Consider the following 21737-nt stretch of genomic DNA (forward strand, 5'->3'; position numbering starts at 1 on the left):
TTCATTCACCCTATTTAGGGTGCATTCCTTACGTGCCAGGCTCTGTGGCACACACCTCCTCCACACGATCTCATTCCCTCCTCTCAGCACCCCTGTGCTTGTTACAGAGGGTTTGAGCAACTTGCCCAAGGTCACACAGCCAACAGATGGTGGAACCAGCGGTCAAACCAGGCCTTCTGACTCTAGAAGCTATGCTCGATAAATAGTTATAACTTTGAATAGAAGAGAGAGTGGGAGCATGTGTGTATGTGTGTGTGTGTGTGTGGTGGGGGGATGATGAAAAAGCTTTCTGAGACCCTGCTCCTCATGCCAGATTTTCTGGTCCTGATTAACTGCTGCCTGGCTGCCAGGAGCTGTTATTATCACTCATTCCTGTGCCCCTGTTGCTGAGCTTGTGGGGACTTGCCCTTCCTTCCTGCTCTCAGCCCTCTGATGTTGACAGCTGTACTGGAAAATCACACGCTGGCTGCCGCTGTGCTTACCAGACACAGACTGTACGTGCTGCTCTGGACTTCCTGCCCACTCTCTCCCATGCCTGCCCCTACGCAGGGGGCCCATCTACTTCCAGGCCACGGCCCTTCTCAGTCTGTCTTACCTCTGTGCAAGTAACTGAGTTTTCTCTGTGCCACCACCTCTCCACAGAGCTTTTTCCCTGGTTCTCCCTGAAAGAATTCATCCTTTACACCCTCTGTTACATTCCTTTGACTCTTGCTTATGCTCTCTTTCTGGCTCTTTCCTCAACCTATGTTAGATTAAGTTAATGCCTCATCTGTCTTTATAATGCCTTCCAATATGTAATTTCCTTTTTGTTCAAGTTTAAATGTTTGTTATACTGAATTGAGTCGTTAGAACACTCTTTCAAAACAAGGTTGGTACGAGAAAACTCAAATTTGTAAGTTTGTTGGGGAAAACGAGTCCCTGGAAGGAGACATCTTCTAAGACAATAAAAGCAATGATAATTAGAACAATAACGGCCAATAACCAACATCTTCAAAGTGCTTTGCAATTACTAAACGCCACCCTCATGGGGTCCCCACTGTCCCAGAAGATGAGTTCTGTGATGTGCTGAAAGCCACACAGCAAGTATAAAGGTGACAGGACTCAGCTCCCAGGCTCTGAGTTCAAATTCCATCTCCTTCCTAAAATGCTCTTGAAAGAAAAGATCTCTGTCTCATCAGCCAGCTCATCCAGGTCATTTGCAAACCTCAAGCAGAAATGCCCCCCGTTAGCATTACGTGTTCTCCAAGAGCAAGTATCTTCACACAGAAACCAAAAACAATGAAAAACCAAGTACCGATGGCTTCTGGCTCCTCATCATGGTAGCCAGTCTTAGTTCTTTTTCCTTACTCCCCGTGAAAAATTATAACCCCCAAGGGGAGTTACGGGCTTTCCAAGGGTGAAACAAAATGACATGAGCTTAGGAGATGGAACATTCGAGAATGACATTCTCTCTCCTCTGTAACAATGCTAAGTAAATGTTCCTGTGCTTACATTTTATTTCACCTAATTTAAAGTCAATGAGACCATAAAATGCCCAGTTTTGTATTTAGTTCTTTTTATGCTCCTGCATCTATTATAGAAAAACCAAAGATATGGTGCATCATCAGTTTGTGAATCTTGTGTGAAATTTTTGAGGACGTCAGTTTGTTTAAGATGATGAGACAACTTTAGAAAAAAAAATCTGTCTTGATATAAGAAGTCTATAGGCCAAATGGACTTCCCTTTCTGGCCTAAATGTCATGTTTATGAAATGGTATGGTGTAAATAGCACAGTATCGAAGTGAGAAATTATCGCTCTGTTGAATAAACCACACTCCTAGCCAGCCGACTGAGCTGCTACCCCTCCTGACTTGCCCCCTCACATGGCTGGTGCCTTCTCACCTTTCAGATCTCCACCTAAATATCACCTCCCAGGAGACGCCTTCTAAAATTGCTCCTCCATTACTTTCTATCTCTTTAACCTCCTCCCCTTTATTTTATTAATAGTATTTACCCCATGTGACATCACATTTGTATCTGTTTACTCATTTATTATCTCTTTCCTCCTACTAGAAGATAAGACCTTTATGTGAATTTGTCTTAGTTATTGCTGCTTTCCCAGAAACCAGTATCCTGAATTCACTTCCCTGAATAAACATTCAGGACACGTGTATAAGATAGTTCTCTTACATTTTTCCTTCATTTTTGGAGAAACGGTAGGATTTGAGGGTAGCATTTAAGATAAATAGAAGACCAAAGTTTGATCATTGCCGAGAACTTTTCACTTCAGATACTACAGAGAGGGGTCTCCATATTCAGAATTTTTCTGTTTTCTCTGTGTTGCAGGCATGAACACAATATTTGGGTAAGAAAGAAAAATCCAGTCAGTCTGCATCTTATCTCAAGTATCGAAGAAAGAAAGTGAAACAGAGAAACATTTGTCCCAGATTTGTTGGAGAGATTCTAATAAACTCAATGCCTCACGTAACCCTCTGGGTTTCTTTTAACGGTTCAATTTGGCTATTAAACCTTTTTCTTTTCAGAGCTGAGGAAGATCTATTTATCCATTCAAGAAACAGTTCAAATGTCACACTTCTGAAAGGTTTCCTTCATCGTAATGTATAACAGAATCCACCCACCTTTACATCACTTTTTAGTTCATTACACTCAATTTCTTAGGAGTATTTATCTCTACCTAAAATTCTTCTTTTATTAGTGTTTTACGTGTTCTTTATCTGATTCTTCCTGGCAGAATGTAAGCTTCATGAGAGTAAGAGCCTCGTCTCTTCTCCACCGATGCTTCTCCAGAACCTAAGAGTTTCTGACATACGGAAAATCCTCGAAAAGCATCTGTTGAAAAATGAAGGAATGAAGTTGCATTGGCTCTGTGAAGGCTTTCTTGACAACTCCTGTCCAACTTTGACGTTCTCGCTTTTCTGAATACTCTTTGCACCTATCAGCTCTTCCTTATACCAGGACTTTATTCTCCAAGGTTCTTCCCTCTAATGGTTGTATGGTACCACCCAGCCCTTCGATACTTTGTTACACCAAACCGACATAAAGAACACAAGCTTGTTTGTGATCACTTCAGGCACCCAGCCAACATTGTAAGCTTCCCATAAGGAGGGCCTTTGTCTTAGGCCAAGGAAAAGAGATGGAAGAGAAGCTTTTTCAGAGAATGACAATAAAGTGTGTTTTCAAGATACCAAGTTCTATATGCCTATGGTATATGCAGGTAGAAATATCCAATAGGCAGTTTGTGCATACGGGTCTGATATCAGAAGAGAGATCTAAGCTGAAATTGGCCATTTGTGATTCATCAACATATGTTCAGTATGACTAACAAGTCGATCTCAGGAGCTCACTCAGGAAGAGTGTAGAGAAGGAGAAGATGAGCAATGAGAAGCAGAGTCATGGTATTGCCACCACTTAAGGGGCAGGTAGAGGAAGGAGACTGAGAAGGAACTGTGTCAGTGCCAGGAGAGGGACCAGAAGAGTGTGTCATTGTGGATGCCGAGAAAGTTGAAATTCTCAAGGTGATAAAGAATGGTCAATGGTGGCAACCGTCACGATGAATCCAGGTAAGAAAAGATTAGAAAACGTCCACTGGATTTGGCAGTTGAGCTTTGCTGTAGCAATTTCACTTGAGGAATGAGAACAGAAGCCTGATTGAGAGGGATTAAGAACGGATTTTACTGGAAGGTGAGTAATTAAGGAAAGAGAGGTAAGACAGTGCCCTTGACAAGGTTAGCTTTGAAAACAAGGAGAAAGATAGGCTGGTACCTAAATAGGAGATTCTGTGGAAAATGAATTGAAGTTTATTACTCAAAAGTAGGTTTTAAATTGTGCATTTGAAATGTGTACAGTTTATTGTGTGCCAATTATACCTCAATAAAGTGGTATTTTTAGAAAGCACGTTTTAGAATTTCACAAAATATCAGTATCTTCTCATTTGAGAATCAAATTTCAAATTCATAATAACATGTTAAGATATTTCCTGATACAGGAATGAGAGAAAAATCCAGGATAAGGAAAAGCCCAGAAATAAGTAAACTGATACTCTTAGTTTGCAAATAATAAGAAGAAGATCAATAGTAACAGAAAGACCCTTTTCTTATGGTGGGAGGCAGGAAGCATTATGATCTGGAATATGGGCCAGCAGAGAGAAGGGACTGGAATTATGGTTGTAGTTTGCAGATTATTGTACATTCATCTGAGAGACTAGATGGTGGGCTAGACTATGACCCAAATTAAGGCAAATAAGAGCCAAATTAAGACCTTCAGGGAAGGCTCAAAGAGTTTCCTGAGCACAGATGAACAGGCCTTAGCATCATCAAAACATCATTTAGAGTCATAGTGGGGAAAAATATCTGGGGATATATTGGTTAGAAAAGGGAAAATAGCATCTAAATTAAACATTTTTCCCTTTCCAAAGGTTCGGCAATTGTCCTACCAGTGTCCAAAAAAATGAAGGGAATAAAATCCCAAGGTTTAAATAATTACTCCATAGTCAGTAAACTCAAAGATGAGATAAGTAGACAAAACCAAAGAGAAATTTTAGCTCAGTGAATGCTGTTTATTCAGAATGCAGCCATCTGGAATTTTCTCTACAGGGGTTTCACACAGAATAGAAAAAAAATGACAAATAAAAAGGCAATAGATTAAATACTGATGTATACAGTGCTTTACAGTTTCTTGAAGCATACTTTTCCTCATTGGAGCCTTGAAATAATTCAAAGGTAGACAGTGTGCCAGGGTCTCCCTGCCGCTATCCCTCAAGTGATATTTATCTTTGTGTTTTCACACACATCGACCCTGAAAGGTAATAAGATTTACCTTTGACCTGTCTTGTTTTCCACATTATCCAGAGAAGCAGATTTATCAGTGACCGAAAATGCAATGGAGTACACAGGGGAAAGTGGAGAAGAGACATTTCATGTCTGTCAAAATGTGTATAGTCACCTTATTAATTTAAAAAATAGCACTAAAGATAAGTGACATGGTTGCCAAATTATTAATTAGAGAACTAGACAGGAGGCTAAGTGATGTGACCATCTCATTCTAGATTGCAATTCATGATCAGAAAAGCAACTTCCGGGAGCTGCCATAGAATTAACGGAGAGTCATTATGATGTTCTATACCCCTATGACCTCAGGGTGTACAGGGGGAAGTGATGGTCGTCAAAGCCTGATGTCTCACAGGCTTGACAAGATAGTCAGCATCAATTTTTTATGCAGTGTACTAGCGCCTTCAGTTATTCATCACTCTTCCCATTTCCCCCACCCCAATCCCGTTTATCACCCCCTAAAAGAGTAGCTAGTATTTATAGAGGTCTTACTCTGTACTAACCTTTGTTCTAAGCGCTTTTCATGTACTAAGTCATTTAATTATCACAACAAGTCTATGAGTAGGTGCTATTTTTTGCATATTCATTTAGAGATGAAATGGCAATGACACAAATAGGTTAGGGAATTTACCCAGTTGGCACACAGCCGGTGAGTGTAAGAGCAGAAATTCAAGCCCAAGTAGTCTGGAATCAGAGGCCCTGTTCTCAACCACCGGGTCATACTGTCTCCATCTTTATTTCATCTCTCTTCTGGAATATTGCAATAGCTCCCTAGATGGTCTCCATTAAACTTACCTCTTTTCACATTATTTTTATTAGAAAAATAATAAATGAATACCTTATCCAGGTAAAATATTATAAGAGCATGAATTAGACAAAATCCCATTTGGCCACCAGTGTGATCCCAAATTTCTCCCCAGGATTTGGTGTGTCTCCTCCCAGATCTTCTTCTGCATATGTATCTACCTTTAAAAATATGCAGGATTGTTTGATAGATTTTTTTTAAATAAATGATATTATGTTAACCACTTGCAAATTTCATTCTCTTATTCATCTAAATGTCGTCAAGAGCATCATAAATCAAAACAGTGTGACCTTTACAAAAGAAAAACCCATTCCCCTTCTTGAAAAACTATCCTCATCGCAAAATAGAGATGCCATAACCCTACTGAAGTGCTCCATTACTCCCCTTTGAGTATCAGTAGATTCAAGTAAAGTTCCTCAAAGGAAAAGGCCAGGAAAAAACATTCAAGGAGCCACAGTTGAGGGTTATCTTCACAGAAGGTTGAGGAGAATCATTTTATCGCAGCTAATCCATATAGGAAGCTATCCTCATCTGGGGATTTGCCATTCAGCGAGCCAAATTTACTTCTTGGTAAAGTCCACGTAGGTAACTAGACTATTCAATTTACTTGCGCATCTCATTCCCACAGCAACCTGGCACATTGTGATAACGTTATGGTTCCACTTACCGAACTAGCCTCTTCACGGACTTGAATGTGTTTACCTCTTTACTTATTTACTATTTCCAGAGTGTAAGCTCATGGAGACAAGAATAGCATCCTTCTTATTTTCTGCTGCAGTACCATTACCCAACTCAGTTGGGTATATAGTTGGAGCTATAATGGGCATATAGTTGGAGCTCAACAAATATTTATTGAATGAGTGAATGAAGCCAGAGATTTACGACTAATTCTGATTATCAAGGTTCCCTGAACTCTGCACTTTGACTTTTTGGAGCCCTAGAAAACAGGATGATTTGATCACCCATGGCCACTGCACATTGATCTGACAGTTACAGATCTACAGCAGTCACTAATAACAGCTCATCTAAATAATACCTACCTGTGGCAAAACAGAAAGAGCATGAACCTTAGCGTCAGCCACCTGAGTTAACAAACATCCCCACCATACACTTACTGTGTGGCCTTGGGCAATTTTCTTAACCTCTCTTTTCAGTTTCCTTATCTGTAACAATGAAAATAATACAACCTTCAGGATTTAGCGAGGACTAGATGAAATAACGTATTAAAGCATCTAATAATGTGCAAGACAATGAGTGAATTCTCAGTAAATGTCAGCCCTGTGACTATCTCTCCTTCCACCCACTCACCACCCCCTTACTAATAATAAGTCTTTGAGTTTATTTACCCTGATAAGCATTTCTCTTCTCTCATTTCCATTTGTGGTGATCTGGGCAACAACGTCTTTCTCTTCCAGTGCTGACCTACTGTTTTCTTGGAATCAGTCCCAGGGCTCTGGGCTCTAGAGATTGCTGTTGGACCGCGAAGCATCATGGATCAAATCCAAGAGCTGCAGCACATAATGGCTCTGGCCATTAAAAAAAATCCAAACTGTTGTAGCTATTTTATGGAGTGCAATACATCTCCAAAAGTTTATAATAGGGTTGCCAAATGCAGTGTTCTAAAAACCAAAAATTATCCAAAAATTACTCATCTCCTTATAGAAATAAATTGCCATGTTGAATATTAAAACAGACGCCTTCCCCTTGAGTCTAAAGTTTTCTCCAAAGGTCCCACAATTTTAATTTCAAACCAGTGAATGTTAGTCCAACAGGGAAAGGTAGAAGCTTTAACTTTTTTTCACCAGATTTAGCCTTTCAGCCTGCGATGCTCTTTATCCAACACTTACCATTTCTGCTGCCTCAAATTCTTTTAGATCTATCTAAAAGCACCTTATTTACAAAGTCTTAGAGTCTCAGAAATACTTGTGTTTATTCTGTCATGTCCACACCCTACCAAGTAATCCTAGGGCTTTGCAAAGAATCTAAGGAGATGCAGCTAAACACAATCCTTCCTCTATTATAAGACTCACTCCTCTCCAGCATTTAAGAATGTCTTCCCACAAGTCCCTGGGGCTGATCTGTTGGGTTGCTACTTGAACGATCTCCTAGCAATTAGACATGACTTTAAAACATGATATCCATTACTTCTTATTCATCCTGCATTACGACCTTGAACAATGCCCGGCTTAATGAAAGCACTCTTTCTACTATCCTGGTTAGGTTCCAGCCACAACCTTCAAGTGGAGATCAGTCTGGTGCAGCTTATAAATCTTATTTTTAAAAAGTAAATCAAATTCTTGCTTTGAGACCTGGGGAGCGTCAAGAATAGTTGGAATATTTTCTTCCTGTGCCCTTGGCCTGAAGATTACATCTTTTCCTCAAAGATTTAACAAGAGCCACCCAGTTAGAATTATAGTCAATAGGATTAGCCAAACATACTACACCCCAAAGACAAGCAGCGGCTGGATTACTACACCTCAGCTCACCTATTCATAAGAGCTGATCTCAGACTTTCTTATTCACATAAAGCTCAAAACCCAGAGTAATTGGCACACCACTCATGCATCATCACAAAAGAACTCCCAAGTGGAAATTCACTGCTAGATAGGCCTGAATAGACCTAGGAAGAACTATATTTTCTCAATTCTGGATTCCAGGATTTTTTTTGGCCCAAATATGTAAGATGCAGCTAAGAGCTGCATCAGGTCATCTACAGCTTGCTATGAGCCTTCACTATGGTCAGTAACCAGCATGCAAATTGCATGGAGATGCCAATGGAGAAAAAGATCTGAGACCTGCCTTTAAGAGATGTAATCGAACTAGTCTGAGGAAACTAGTTTCACGCAAATAGCCATGAGGATGGGGAGTGGATAAAGAAAAAAAGAGAGAGAGAGAGAGAAAATATAAACCAAGTGGCTAACTCAGTGTCATTCTTGCAGATCAAATATTGGCTAGCTGAAAGGGTAGGGGACCGAATCAGGAGGGTTATTTCAGGACCTAGCTCCTCCCACTGCCCCAGTCATCCTTAGCACATCATATGTCTTTCCAAAGCTTGGCATCGAAAAATGCCCAATAATCTTAAAGTACAATATGTTTTATGATATTATTAGTTCCTTAACACAGCTTGTTCAAGTACCTTAATTCTTTAATGATGGGAAAGAGATGAAGAGAAATACAGGCTATAAAATTCATCCTCAGAATGTTTCATCAGCTGACTGGTTAACAATAATATTCCATTTGCGATAAGGTAAGGCAAAGATGAAAACAATAACTGAAAATAGATACATGTCAACTGACAAAATCCCAGCCCAGTTAAAATTGTAATGTAAAATTTAGATCTCTTCTTTTCTCTCTCTTTCTTTCGAAAAGCAGTCTGCCCCAACCCCAACACAAGTGAAACCACTAAACCTCTTAAACCACAGTTGCGGAATCAAAGCTTTGCTCTGGATATTGGGAGCTGGGATCTATCTTGCTACATATCTTGTAAAACTATCCACCATTCCAAGGAAATCCAGCTACGCCATCAGAAAGCTTTGTGTTTCTTCTTGGACCATGCAATGAATTTTAAACAGTCTATTATTTGTTGCAGCCTCTCTCCTGGTGGGTTGGGAGTGGAATGGGATGGGGTGGGGCAGAGGCTGGGAAATCTGTACGCAGACCATTTTTTTCATGCCTCAGTCAAGATGGTTAATTAGGTACAACAGAGATTCCTTGGATGTTACAAAAACTATATCAATATACTCCTTACATCAAACTTCTTAGTTTTGAGTGGTGTTCACTCCCATTTTAATCCTGAAACCAAAACAGCTCTGGAAAAAAACCCAAAAAATAAAAGATATTGAGAGTTGGAACATACCAGCAATTTTTCAAGGGCACAGACTAAGGCAATCACATTGTAGACAAAAATCTCTTTCTCATATAGAAGTTAGCATAAAACATTTTGTGGGCAGGTAGGAGAATTACCCACTTATGATATCAACCCTAGAAACGTGCCCATAAACGTCCCCATGGGTAATACTTTATCCACCAGTTTCTTATAACCAACAAGATCCAGGTCAGCTCCTACCACAGCTGGCCCAAACTGCCCTCTAAGAAATTATGCAAGTTTCTCGTCCTAAGAACACCCACCAAGAAAACTCTCTGACCAGAAGAATTGGGTCATGGAATGAGAGACACCATTCTCTTGAATATCATTAATTCTTGATTTTTAAAGAAACATGGTTCCCATCAGGCCTAAGAGAGTTTCTTAAATGTGACCTACATTCAAGCATAATTATCTTTCTTTCCCAATTGGCAAACATATACTGCATAACCTCATTATAAAATCCCATAATTAATACAGTTTTGAATATTACAAGCCAAATTATCTGACCTAAAATGTAGTAAGATATATGACAGTTGAAGACAATTAGAAGAGTCTGACTGTTCCTTAGCCCTTCCCCCAGTCTTTGAAACAACAGCTTTTCCTTTATGCAACGTGACATACTTTCACAGAGGAAGGTATCCATGAAGTCCACTGGGAGAAGTTAAGAATGCTACAAACTTACCAAACATTCAGGACTAGTTTTAAATATTATTTTAAAACTACAGCCAAGACTGAATCTAAAGCATTACACACGAAGCCCTGTGGAAGTAGAAATTTGTTCTGTAGACAAAGGTTAAATTATCTACTTATTTATGCTGTTGTATTTATCAGGTTGTATCAAGTCATATCTAAGAGACATGATGTGACTTAGGAAAAAAAGCCTGGAAAGGTCTGGATCTAAATACCAGGCCAGCATTCACTAGCTTTAATGATCTTAAGCATCATTCGACTCTCTCAGAAGCTCCACTTCTCATCTGTGAAATGGGAGCGTGGCAATACCTATTTCAGAGTGCTGTTTTAAAAAATAAATAAAAGCATTTGAAGTAATTTATACCTGAAAAGGATTAAATAAATGTTTGATTTGGTATTATACCTTCAAATATTGAGAAAATGGCCAGAGAAATGACATGTGCTAAAAGATATCTTAAACATGTCCACTGAAAATACATTTCTACAATTGATGTGGGCTATAAATAAATACCGAATATGTATCTAGAAATTTCAGGTCATACAAACGTGCCTTTTAAAATTAACATGGACTTCCAGATAGAGATGGCAGATTGTGCACATATATTTATATTCTCTTCCATCCAAAAGACCATTAAATGTCAGTAAAGGAATGCAAATAGGTACAAACTCAAAAGATAAATAAGAAGTGATCATTAACTGATAAAAGATTTCAACAAAAGTTTAGAAGATGACAAGAGGATGGAAACAAGCTAACAGATGACAGTCATCCAGAGGTTAGTGGAGAGGAAAACGAAAAGGAGGTGGGTGGTGCAGTAACAGAGATGGAGATAAGCTGCCTAGAAGAACCACTGAGATGCTCAGAATTCTGAAAATTCAGATACCATCAGGGTGGAAGTGAGACACAAAACTGAAAAATAGGGGAAAACAAGCAACATTTTGTTTATGGGACAGCTGATTTCGCCACTCCGTAAATCATAACCCCACTCATTGCATTCACCTCACCCTAAAATGTGAACAGAAAACCAAAGATTTCCATACATTTGAGAAAGCCCCTAATGTGGGAGACTCTGACCAAGAAAAAAAAAAAACAGAAAATACTGACTCCAAAGTAAAGAGATAAGAACAGAAGTTTTTACAGACATTCTAACACCTTTAGAAAGACTCAAGAATGCACTGCATCCCTTAGACAAGAACAGGACATTATGAAAGAAGAACAAACGGAGATTAAGAAGGACACTTGACTTAAAAAATGATTGTCAAAAGACAAAAGAAAAATTATAGAGTGTAAAATTGATGGGGCTGGCCTGGTGGTGCAGCACTTAAGTTCACACATTCTGCTTCAGCGGCCTGGGGTACACCAGTTCGGATCCCGGGTGCGGACATGGCACTGCTTGTCAAGCCATGCTGTGGTAGGCGTCCTACATATAAAGTAGAGGAAGATGGGCACGGATGTTAGCTCAGGGCCAGGCTTCCTCACCAAAAAGGGGAGGATTGGTGGTAGATGTTAGCACAGGGTTAATCTTCCCCACCCCCCCCAAAAAAAATTAAGAAAATCTCCCATAAAATAAAATAAAAATAGACAAAAGGATCAAATAGGTAATTATTTGAAAAGGACTAATAGATAATTAAGAGGAATTATGGAAAATGAATACCAAAAATTGAGGTGAGAAAATTGTTAATTTGAGTGATACAAGAGGATTTCAATACCGCAAAGACTTAAGTCTTCAGATTGGAATAGCCCACCAGTGGCTGTAAAAAGGCCTCCATCCAGGATCATTATTGAAAGAAAACAGCAGATCACTGAAGAATGAGAATCAAGCTGGCATTAAACTTCACATCGGTAGCACTGGATGTTCAAGAAAAAGAATGCCTTTAAAACTCTGAAGAAAAACTTTTGGGTTTGATTTTTTTTTTTTTTGATGAGGAAGATTGGCCCTGAGCTAACATCTGTGCCCGTCTTCCTCTATTTTGTATGTGGGATGCTGCCACAGCAAGGCTTGATGAGCGCCGTGTAGGTCTGTGCCCAGGATCCAAACCTGTGAATCCTGGGCCACCAAAGCAGAGCACACAAACTCAACCACCATGCTGCCAGGCTGGCCCTCATATAAGAAAGAAAAAGGCAATTAGAAACTCTGGAAAAGTTAAAAGCTGTACAAGAAGCATAATAACAATGTGATACTGCAATAAACAATATTGAGCCCCAATGTAAACATCATTTATTGGTTAACAATTTTAGAATCATTCTATAGACAAAGATCGTAGAATTATGACTAGAGAGCAGAAAGCAAATGTCAATACCTTTAACACTGTAGAAGTATGGATTACAAAAATTGGGAGGGGGAAGGGGGGAAAGAACTGAAAAGATGCGGACTCAAAAGAAATTGTCTATTGTCAAAGGAATAAGTATTTTACCCAAAGTTGCTAAAGGAATGAGAATTTTCTCTAAAATTACATAGGTAATTAATGAAGATCTAAAGTGGACTATGACTAACAGAAGGTACCGAGTGACTTAATCGAGTTACATTCTCATCTAGCAGCATAAGAAGACAATATGTAATGTCTAACACTAATAACCCAAGAATTAGTAGTATAAGAATATTGTTTAGAGATACAGAAATAAGTAACTGAAAAGATGCTGTAAAAGTTGCATTTAAGGAGAGACTGAAGATAAGCAGGAGTGGGGCAGAGCACCATCGCTTTTTAGCATACGTGCTTCTATCATTTTTTGTTGTTACCATGTGCAATTTTTGCTTGGATAAAAGTTTGTAAATGATGACGATAAAAATCCAAGCATCTACATTTTACTATGAAATGTTTAATCCACTCTTATACACCGATTGATCAAATTTATATAAAAATTAAGTGACAAAGTGTTCTTCCACAATATATTTAACTACATTTAATGCTAAACATGATTTCAGAATGGGGAGATGCTCACTTTAGTTTGTCAGACTGTCACTAACTCTCAAGTGTTCCCAACCCAACAAGACATGAAGCGTCTTCAAACCTCCCTTCCGTTGGGAGACATCTGTGCTCATCGATTTACAATGTTCAGGGACAGCCTGGTTGTTTTACTCCAGCACTTGCTCCTGCAGGAATTATTCATGATCATCCACCAGCAAGCCGAGAACACATGGGGCTGAGATCTTGATTCAGAACTCCAGACCTATAATGGATGTAAGTATCTGGTAAATTTAGAAGCAGATTCTACTCCACCACCACCACCCGTCTTCATCTTCCTTTGTCCACATCTATCATCAGCAGCTACAGGTGCTTTTTGCACGGGGTGTTCTTTGTGAGCAGCAGAGAACAAAGGGAATGTCCTGTAAAATGATGCTGAAACATGATCATTGATGTATGTTATCTTGCCAGCCCCGTGCCTATTGAATATCATCCCAGGCTATTATTCAGATATTGTTCTCTTTGGATGGGTAAGACAAAGATGAGAAGACCACTTAAGCGCTCAAACAGTACCCTCTGCTGGTGGAATCTGAGCTGAAGCTCTGATCTGTAGCTGGCCTTAGTCACACCGACAACACGTGGAAAGGAGAGAAGAAAAGAAAGCAAGGTGAAAACTACAAACTGGGATGTAAAAGGCAGACAAATAAAAATGAACTAATTTTAGCTACAGGTGAGGAAACTGACATTTTAGGTATATATCACATAGATGATGCAAATGGACTTCATTAAGTCCTAATGGAATATTTCGTTCTTGCAAAAAGGTTCTATGAAGGAGGGATTTTGCATTTGACATTCAAATTCTCTGCTTTACAAAATGATTCATCACAAGTTCCCCCAGTGAGTTTCTCTGGTGCCCTGAGCACGTGATGTGGTTTACGCTCTGTCTGTTGGCAACACATTAACTGTGTAACACAAAGTGGTTTCTTGCATCACAGTCCAGGACTCTCACACCATGTCAGACATGGCTGCATTACCTGACATGTTTATAAATGTTTAGGAAAAGTTCAAAATTAATTTCTGCTGTCTTGCTAATATGGAATGAGCAGTGTTTTGGAGATGGCAAGATTAATTTATCTGACAAGGGAAAGAATGAGTAACATATGTTCTCTGGGGCGGGGGCTATCTTATCATCTATTTTGCTTAATATAGTACAAATGCTTAATAAATTGAGTTGCAATTAAAAACAGGTGCAGTCCTACATTTAGCAGAATAGAACCAGCATTGTTTATATCTTTGATTAAAAATCAATGGCACATTCAGCTCTTTGTGCCTACCGTGGTGGTGGAGTTCACAGGCATAAAGTGTGTCCCATTCTCACTAAGCATTTGCAGTTAGAAAAAAGTCAACATAGTTTAGGCTGTTAGAGGGACATCTTAGTGGCCTTTATTCTGTTACCTCCAAAGTAGGAGTGGGGAGAATTTAAATGCCACAGGCACCAAGCAATATGGCGCTGGAGTGGTACAGGCTGAGTTTGGGGAAAAACACATGGTTCTCTTGGTCTGTCTTTTATTTGTGATCAAGACAGGGATACAGAGAAATAGTTCTCCACTGTAGAAAAACAGCAGTGCAAACAGGACCGTAAGTGGGAACTGAAGCCTGACTTCGGTGTTGGGGAGACAATGAGGAGTAGCAAGACTGATGGACTGGAGAGTGTTTGCCCCACCCAGACTGGTCAGATACTCAGTTCTTGTCATTGCTGCCGTGAAGCGCTGAGGGCCAAGGATTGCCAGATCTTCTGTTTTTTCAAGAGGAGCTTGAAGTCAGAATATTTATGCAACATTTCCTCTTTGAGGCTCAAATTTTTCCAGAAGAGTCTGTGAGCCAAAGCAAACATCTGTAAGCTAAATTTATCCCACAGGCCTGCAGCGTCTAAGGAGCACAGGCTAAAAGTTTTTCCTCTTGCTTCAGGGCCTTTGCACATGCCCTTCATGCTGCCAGTAATTTTCTTCTCCCTTTTCCCCTCCTTTTCTCCTAGCTAACTACACTCATCGCTCTGGTATTAACTCAGTTACCATTGCTTCCAGAAAGTCGCCCCTAATCTGTTAGATTAAATTAGGTCCCCTTGTGATACACTCTCCCATCTTTCTGAGCCTTTCCATCACAGCACATAGCACAGTTTGTAATTATATGTTTATTTGTGTACCTATTTGATATTTTTTCTCCTACACCACGAAGGCAGAGACCACGTCTCTTTTGTTCAGGAGCATATTGCCCATCATAAAATAGGCACTTGTAAAGAAACAGTGGATAAATGGATAAGGACTTTAAAGTAACTCTTTATAGACATAGCTGGAATTGCTCATGCATGGTTAATATCCCATGAACCCCTAGATTTGAGTTTTGAAGGCAGGAATCTGTGAGTTTCAATCCAGATAGCCCACCTACCTCCTGTGTGATGTTAAGTACTTACTGAACCTCCCAGAGTTTGTCTCTTCATTTAAAAACCGCACTAATCAGTATTCAGAGAAAGCTGGCCTGAAAGACATCCGACAATTCAGGGTCTTAAGCATAGAATTTTTTTAAAAAATCAGATGACTTATTCCCACCACTGCTCTTTCCTGATTGTGTAACTGATCTTAATCAACCCCTTAAGCATGCTCACTACATACCTCAGGCGCACCCACCAGGAATGAGTAGGAGTCAGATGGATCGACCAATACATTATCCCTAGGGGAGGCCACGTGATTCGTGGATTTATGCTCTCTGGGAAGGAGGCACCCTGGTGTGCATCACAGAAGGCAGGTGAGATGGGAGCCACATTCACCTGGGTTCACATTTTTTGTCACCAACCAGCTCCGTGATCTTGGCCAAGTCATTAGCCTCGCCTGTGAAACCAACCTCATAATACCTCCTTGGAGGGTTCTTTTGAGAATTAGAGATGATATGTGGGAAACAGCCTGGCATGGAAGAGCGGCTCCATGAACGACAGTTACATCATAGGAAGGAATCTGAGCAGTGAACTCATTCCCCATCCCCAGCTCCCTAAAATAAAATGCTATTTAATTTATACAAGACGGCACAAACCACAGCAATCTGGATTGTATACTGTAATTCATAGGACTTCAAACTTACAATGGAAGAAATAAGACGATCTTTGGGAAGTTAAGGATCAAGGATGAACAGGGCCAGCAATTCAGTTGCTTTGTCCTCTGTTTTCACAGGAAAGTAGAGAGAAATCTGAGGCCACTCTACAGTCACTGTCCCACGGTAATCCCCGTTCCCAGCATTTGCCTTCTAAGATCAGGCTGAGCTGGGTGCATCTTGTGACTCATTTCCGTACCACTTTGTAACAAAATGTCCATGAGTTTTGTCCTTTTTTTTTTTTGGTAAATGTCTCACACTAGACTCCCTGGCTCTTAGCCTCCCCACGAATTGTCCCAGTGTGGGTTATCATATTGTTTCCCATTTGGAGTTTCCGTGGTTCTGGGTTCTACCCACAAGGCAGTGCTCCCTGATCTGGTCGGGGTATCTGTTTATCATCCTGACTAAGAACACAGGACCTTTGTGTGATTTCTTTGTTTTCCCAGCAACTGGTACATGGTAGGTGCTCATATCTGCCCACAATAAAAACTAATTTTGGCTGATTTAAGCAAGAAAGGAATTTATTCAAAGGATGTTGGGTAGTTCCCGGAATCGCCAGGAAGCCTGAAGATCCAGATTCTAGTTGCATGTGGCTGGAAACGAGGCCCCAGACAGCACCCAGGATTCATCTGGCAAAAAGATACTTCTTCCCTCTCCCTCTACTCTTTGGTAACTACTTCCCCATGAAAACTCAGAGGCAGCTATCTAGGCCAGCCTGCAAGGGAGGCGGGAGAGAGAATATGTAGCATTTCCAGCTTCTCCCAAGCGAGACGACCTCCTGCCCAGCAAGACTTAAAAGGTAAAGAACTTCTACCTAGGATAAGGTTCAAATGCTGGGCAGCCAAAATTATAATATGGCAAATCATCTCTGTACCTACTTCTTAGCATTGACTGGAGTCCAAATCGTCAGATGTGTTTTGGTTTTCTTAGTGCTCACTACGGCACCAGGAAATTACAGTGCTCACTCTCTGCTTGTTGGAATAAATAAAAGAACAATGATTCTAATGCCATGTAATCTCTTCTTTCTGGGTTCCCATGACATCCACCTGGATCCCTCCTGTTGTCCTGACCTTTTCAAGTGGCCCAGACTCACTATGCCTCACAGAGTGGATGCTAAGAAGTGCAAGCTGTGGGCACCGCAGCCACCCTCCCTCCCATTCCTTCGGCCTGGTTGGCACCAGCCCCAGAGCTGCCTGGCTCTTTGGCTTTGTCTTCTCTCTTTCGTCATCCCCTTGCCCTTTGGACTTGATCACTTCAATTGGCTCGCTTACTTTTTGACCCTGGGTTCTCTGCAGCGTTTCTCAACAGGGGCGCTAATTCTTTGTTGAGCAAAACCACCCCTTACGTTACAGGATTTTTTAACATTCCTGGCCGTGCTCGTTAAATGTTAGGACTCTTCTACAGCTTTGGTGGCAATCAAATAATGGATACACCTTTCCAAACTGTCCCTAGTTTGTCGTGGGGAGTGGAGGGACAGCGCCATGCCCATTTGGCCCCCTGCTCTATAAAGACAGCTCATGCTTCACACTCACCATCTGGTGCCTCCCCTGTTGGATTACAATCTCCCAGCTCTGCACCCTGGGATTGGAACCCCACTAGCTGCCCACCAGGACATTAGAATTCCACACCCCCTTGGAGAGGGGGAGCTTGTTTATCAAAACTAACCCTAGGAGGAATTATCATGCAATCATTGAACAGAGTCAGATAGAACTGGAGTTTGTATTCCTCCACCACTGTGTGATTGAGACAAACAGTTTAATCACTCTGAGCTCAAATTTCTTCATTTGTGAAAATGGGAGGTGTTTTAGATCAGAAGCAGAGCTTGAGTGGGAGATTTTTGTTCAAATGATTTATTGGAGAATCCTCGCAAGACAAGGGGCGGGGGGAAGCAGCATGGGGCAGGGGGAAAAGCCGAACAAAGGAACCATGAAGCATAAATTACATCAGAGTTAGTTCTGCCTTGAGATGAGGGAAGTGGCCTTTTGTACCCGCGGTCAGTCAGGCATTGGCTGAGGTCTGGGTGGGGAGGTGGCTCCCATTGGCCAAGGGAAGCCTGCTCCCGCATCCCCAAGGCTGTGGCTGTAAGTGGTTATCAGCCATTTCTCGCAGTAGCTAGGGGATGGGTGAGGTGGGACAAATTGAGAGCATGCCACCAACGATCTGACAGGTGCAATGGGGGAATTGCAGGTGAGGTGACCAGTCAGAAGGACCCTCATCAAGCTCACATTCCCTCTCAGGAGCCCGCAGCTTTCCTGGCCTACCCCTGACTCTGAAGGGGCTCCCTAGCCTCTGTGCCCTGGGGAATGCCTTACTATTTACCATTTTAATAATGCATAGAATGCCAGAGTCTTAGAATACTAAAAATATAAGTGAGGAATCATTGAAGGAAGATGGCTGTCCAAGGCCCAGTCATAGCTTTCCAGAGATATAAGGAGGGTGGATTTGCATGAGGAGGGTTATTATTGGTTCTATTGGAAGGGGGAGGAGAGAAGGAAGGAAGGAAAGAAGGAAGGAAGGACAAAAATACCAGGAGACATTTGTTGGATATTAAAAAAAAAAGTCATGAATTTGATGACACTGTGTCAAAAAGGGAAGAAATTAGAACAAATTGACAGACCACAGGGAATAATTAAATCCTCCAGATTGAAGGCCATGTCTTTTTCCAAAAAAGGAGCAAATAAATCTTTCAGTAAGGTTACACACAGACTAGTAAGGAGAGAGAAAGACAAGCAGAACAGAGGTCATATGCAAGATCACCTACAGCTTTTAAAGATTTGAAGACTCTTCTTGGAAAGAAATATTTTATTTCTGGGATATAGATACAGAGAAAAATACAGAGGGAAGAGACCATTTATCCCACCACCGTCACATAGGAGGGCGTGTTAATTTGCTCTTTTGGTTTATGAAAATCCCTGTGGGCTGCCCAAGTGATGCTCTAAAATTCTTCCCAAACTCTGGCCCTGTCACTGTCTCCTGCTGCCTCCTACCCTTTCTTACGGGGGAAAATGCCCAACACTAGTTGAGTGCTGAGTGTCCATGCACCTATCTGCCCTCACCAATCATTTCCTCTATGCGATGTCATACATTTTTAAAATATTTTTTAAATTAAGACAGTTAAATTTTTAAAAATTATAACTAATATTTGTTTACGAAAGAAAAATTAGAAAATATGGATAAGGAAAGAAAGGAAATATAAATCAGCCACTACTCAGAAATAATGATTGTTAGCATTTTGTTCTGTATGCTTAGAGATATTTCCAACGCATGTGTGTACCGACATAGACACACACACATCCATGTGTATACACACATCCTCATAATTACACTGTGTGCCATTTTGTAACCTGCTCTTTTCACTAAAATTAGATATCATTGGCATCTTTTACATCAACTAATATAGCATAGAACAGTATCATTTTTAATGGCAACATAGAATTCCATTATATGATTGCACCATAAATTTCTTAACCAATATATGATATTTGACACATAGGCTATCTCTAATTGTTTTGATGTTGTAAGTAATGCTGTGATGACATTCTTAGCTAAAACCTGAAGCACATTCATAATTAGTTACTTAGGATAGATTCCTAGAAACGGTATTACTGGGTCACAGGCTTTTCAGCTTTGCAATTTCAGGCACATTGCCGAATCACCTTCCAGAGAGGATAGCCCCATTTCCATGCCCACAGCTTCTACATGAGGACGTGATTGACCGTTCTTTTGACCCACAGTGTCTGACTATAACCTTTGACAATTTGGTAATTAAAATGATGCAGGATGTTATTTTTAAATATTTCAAAGGAAATGCTCACTGTTTAAATGACACAACACACACGGAATTCTCCCTAACTTATGTCCAACTATATTTTTTCCTGTATTTATAACATCAGTTAGTATAGACACTTTGAAAATAGCTGTGTAAAAAATTATATCTAAGCATACACGCATTCAGTGTCCAATTTTTGGGTTTGTGAAACAGGTTTCTTTTGTTTCTGTTTTTGTTTTGGTGAAGAAGATTGGCCCTAAATTAACATCTGTTGCAAATCTTCCTCTTTTTGCTTAAGGAAGATTGTGGCTGAGCTACCATCTGTGCCAATCACCCTCTATTTTACATGGGATGCTGCCACAGTGTGGCTTGATGAGCAGTGCTAGGTCCACGCCTGGGATCTGAACCTGCAAACCTCAGACCACCAAACCTGAGCACACAGACTTAACCACTATGCCACCAGGCTGGCCCCAAGAAATAGGCTTTTCATAGTCAGAGCTGATGTTTATATTACTTTCTGATGTTTTAGCTAACTTGTGAGATAAAAAAAATTGCCAACCATATTTATAGCTCCCCCACTAATTAACAAATCAGAACTTTTTAATCAAAAATTGAAAATTTGCCCAAACAACTAGAATGGAGGGGAGAAAAAAAAGCCAAAGTACTTGATGAAATGGTGATTGTTGTCAGTATCAATATGCAGACAAATAACTTTGGGTTAGGAAACTTAGAGTTTCTTCCCAGCTTTGCCCTAATTTTCTGGCCTTTGAGAAGTTACTTAAGTGTTTCATAAAACAGAAAAATAGAAATGACTCCTGCATTCGCATTCGTGCCCTCCTGCACCCTCGGCCTCGTCGCATATGTGTTTTGTAAGAGTTTAATAGAAACTGTCTGCCAAGCACTTTGAATTCCTTGAAGAGGAGTGTTTTATAAATAGAATTTTAGCTTGGGGGGTCCTTTACTAGTTAAGTAAATGTCTCAGGTTTCTTAAAAAAGTATTACACAAGTGACTTAACAGGAGAGAAACCAAAGCTGCCCATTCTCTTTATCTACCAGTTTCTGGAAAGCTTCCCCAAGAGCCTCTCTTTTATATGCACCCAGAAACATTTATAATACTTCTCTGTGACAACGTTAAACATTTCCTTTTTTTCCCTTAAATTAAGACTCAACTCTATATGAAACATTCTTCTGAGGAGGAGTAAAAAGTAGTGATAATATTATATATCCTCAATTCTAAGACCCTATTGATTCTAGAACTTACCTTTGGTTTAATGATAGCTTTACTAAGTAAAAAGGAAAGATTTCAATAAAAGGACACGTCGATTGTAAGGCTAGTTCCGAGTTTAGAAACATTAAAATGGGATAGAGGGATACAGATCATAGAATAGGGGAAATTCAGAAACAGTAATCATTGCTAGAAACTATTAGGTGGATACCAGTGCTGGGCACTGGGCTTTATGTGTGTTAGCTTATTCATCCTCACAGCAACCCTGGGCCCTTGGGGACATCACCAAGGCCAGACTGGCTTAGAGCAGAGCGTCTGACTCCCAGGTCCAGGGTCTCAGTCACTGGGTGCTCTGCCTCCCCAATGCATTGCTCACGTTCCCATGCCAAAACCACCACTCTGCCCATTAATGCAGCCTGTCCTCAGCAAAAGTGCGATTTACAGGGGACAGACAGGACTTACCTCCTCCCAGATGGTTCCCTCTGACCTACTCTACTTCCTCCACCCCGCCTTTA

General features: G+C 40.5%; 2 long non-coding RNA genes across 2 annotated transcripts; both read right to left on the reverse strand.

Moving 5' to 3' along the window:
- Positions 1-2618: 2618 nt before the first annotated feature.
- LOC138921284 (uncharacterized) lies at positions 2619-7157 on the reverse strand. The gene is made up of 3 exons (XR_011433737.1): positions 6978-7157; positions 6747-6794; positions 2619-2829 (listed from the first exon to the last, which is right to left on the reverse strand). It is a non-coding gene; the product is annotated as an uncharacterized lncRNA (long non-coding RNA).
- A 5828-nt stretch (positions 7158-12985) lies between these two features.
- LOC138921282 (uncharacterized) lies at positions 12986-21711 on the reverse strand. Its single transcript, XR_011433734.1, has 3 exons — positions 21685-21711; positions 15558-15622; positions 12986-13352 (listed from the first exon to the last, which is right to left on the reverse strand). It is a non-coding gene; the product is annotated as an uncharacterized lncRNA (long non-coding RNA).
- Positions 21712-21737: the final 26 nt, after the last annotated feature.

The sequence above is a fragment of the Equus caballus genome, chromosome 28, assembly GCF_041296265.1.
Source record: "Equus caballus isolate H_3958 breed thoroughbred chromosome 28, TB-T2T, whole genome shotgun sequence".
NCBI lineage: Eukaryota > Metazoa > Chordata > Mammalia > Perissodactyla > Equidae > Equus > Equus caballus.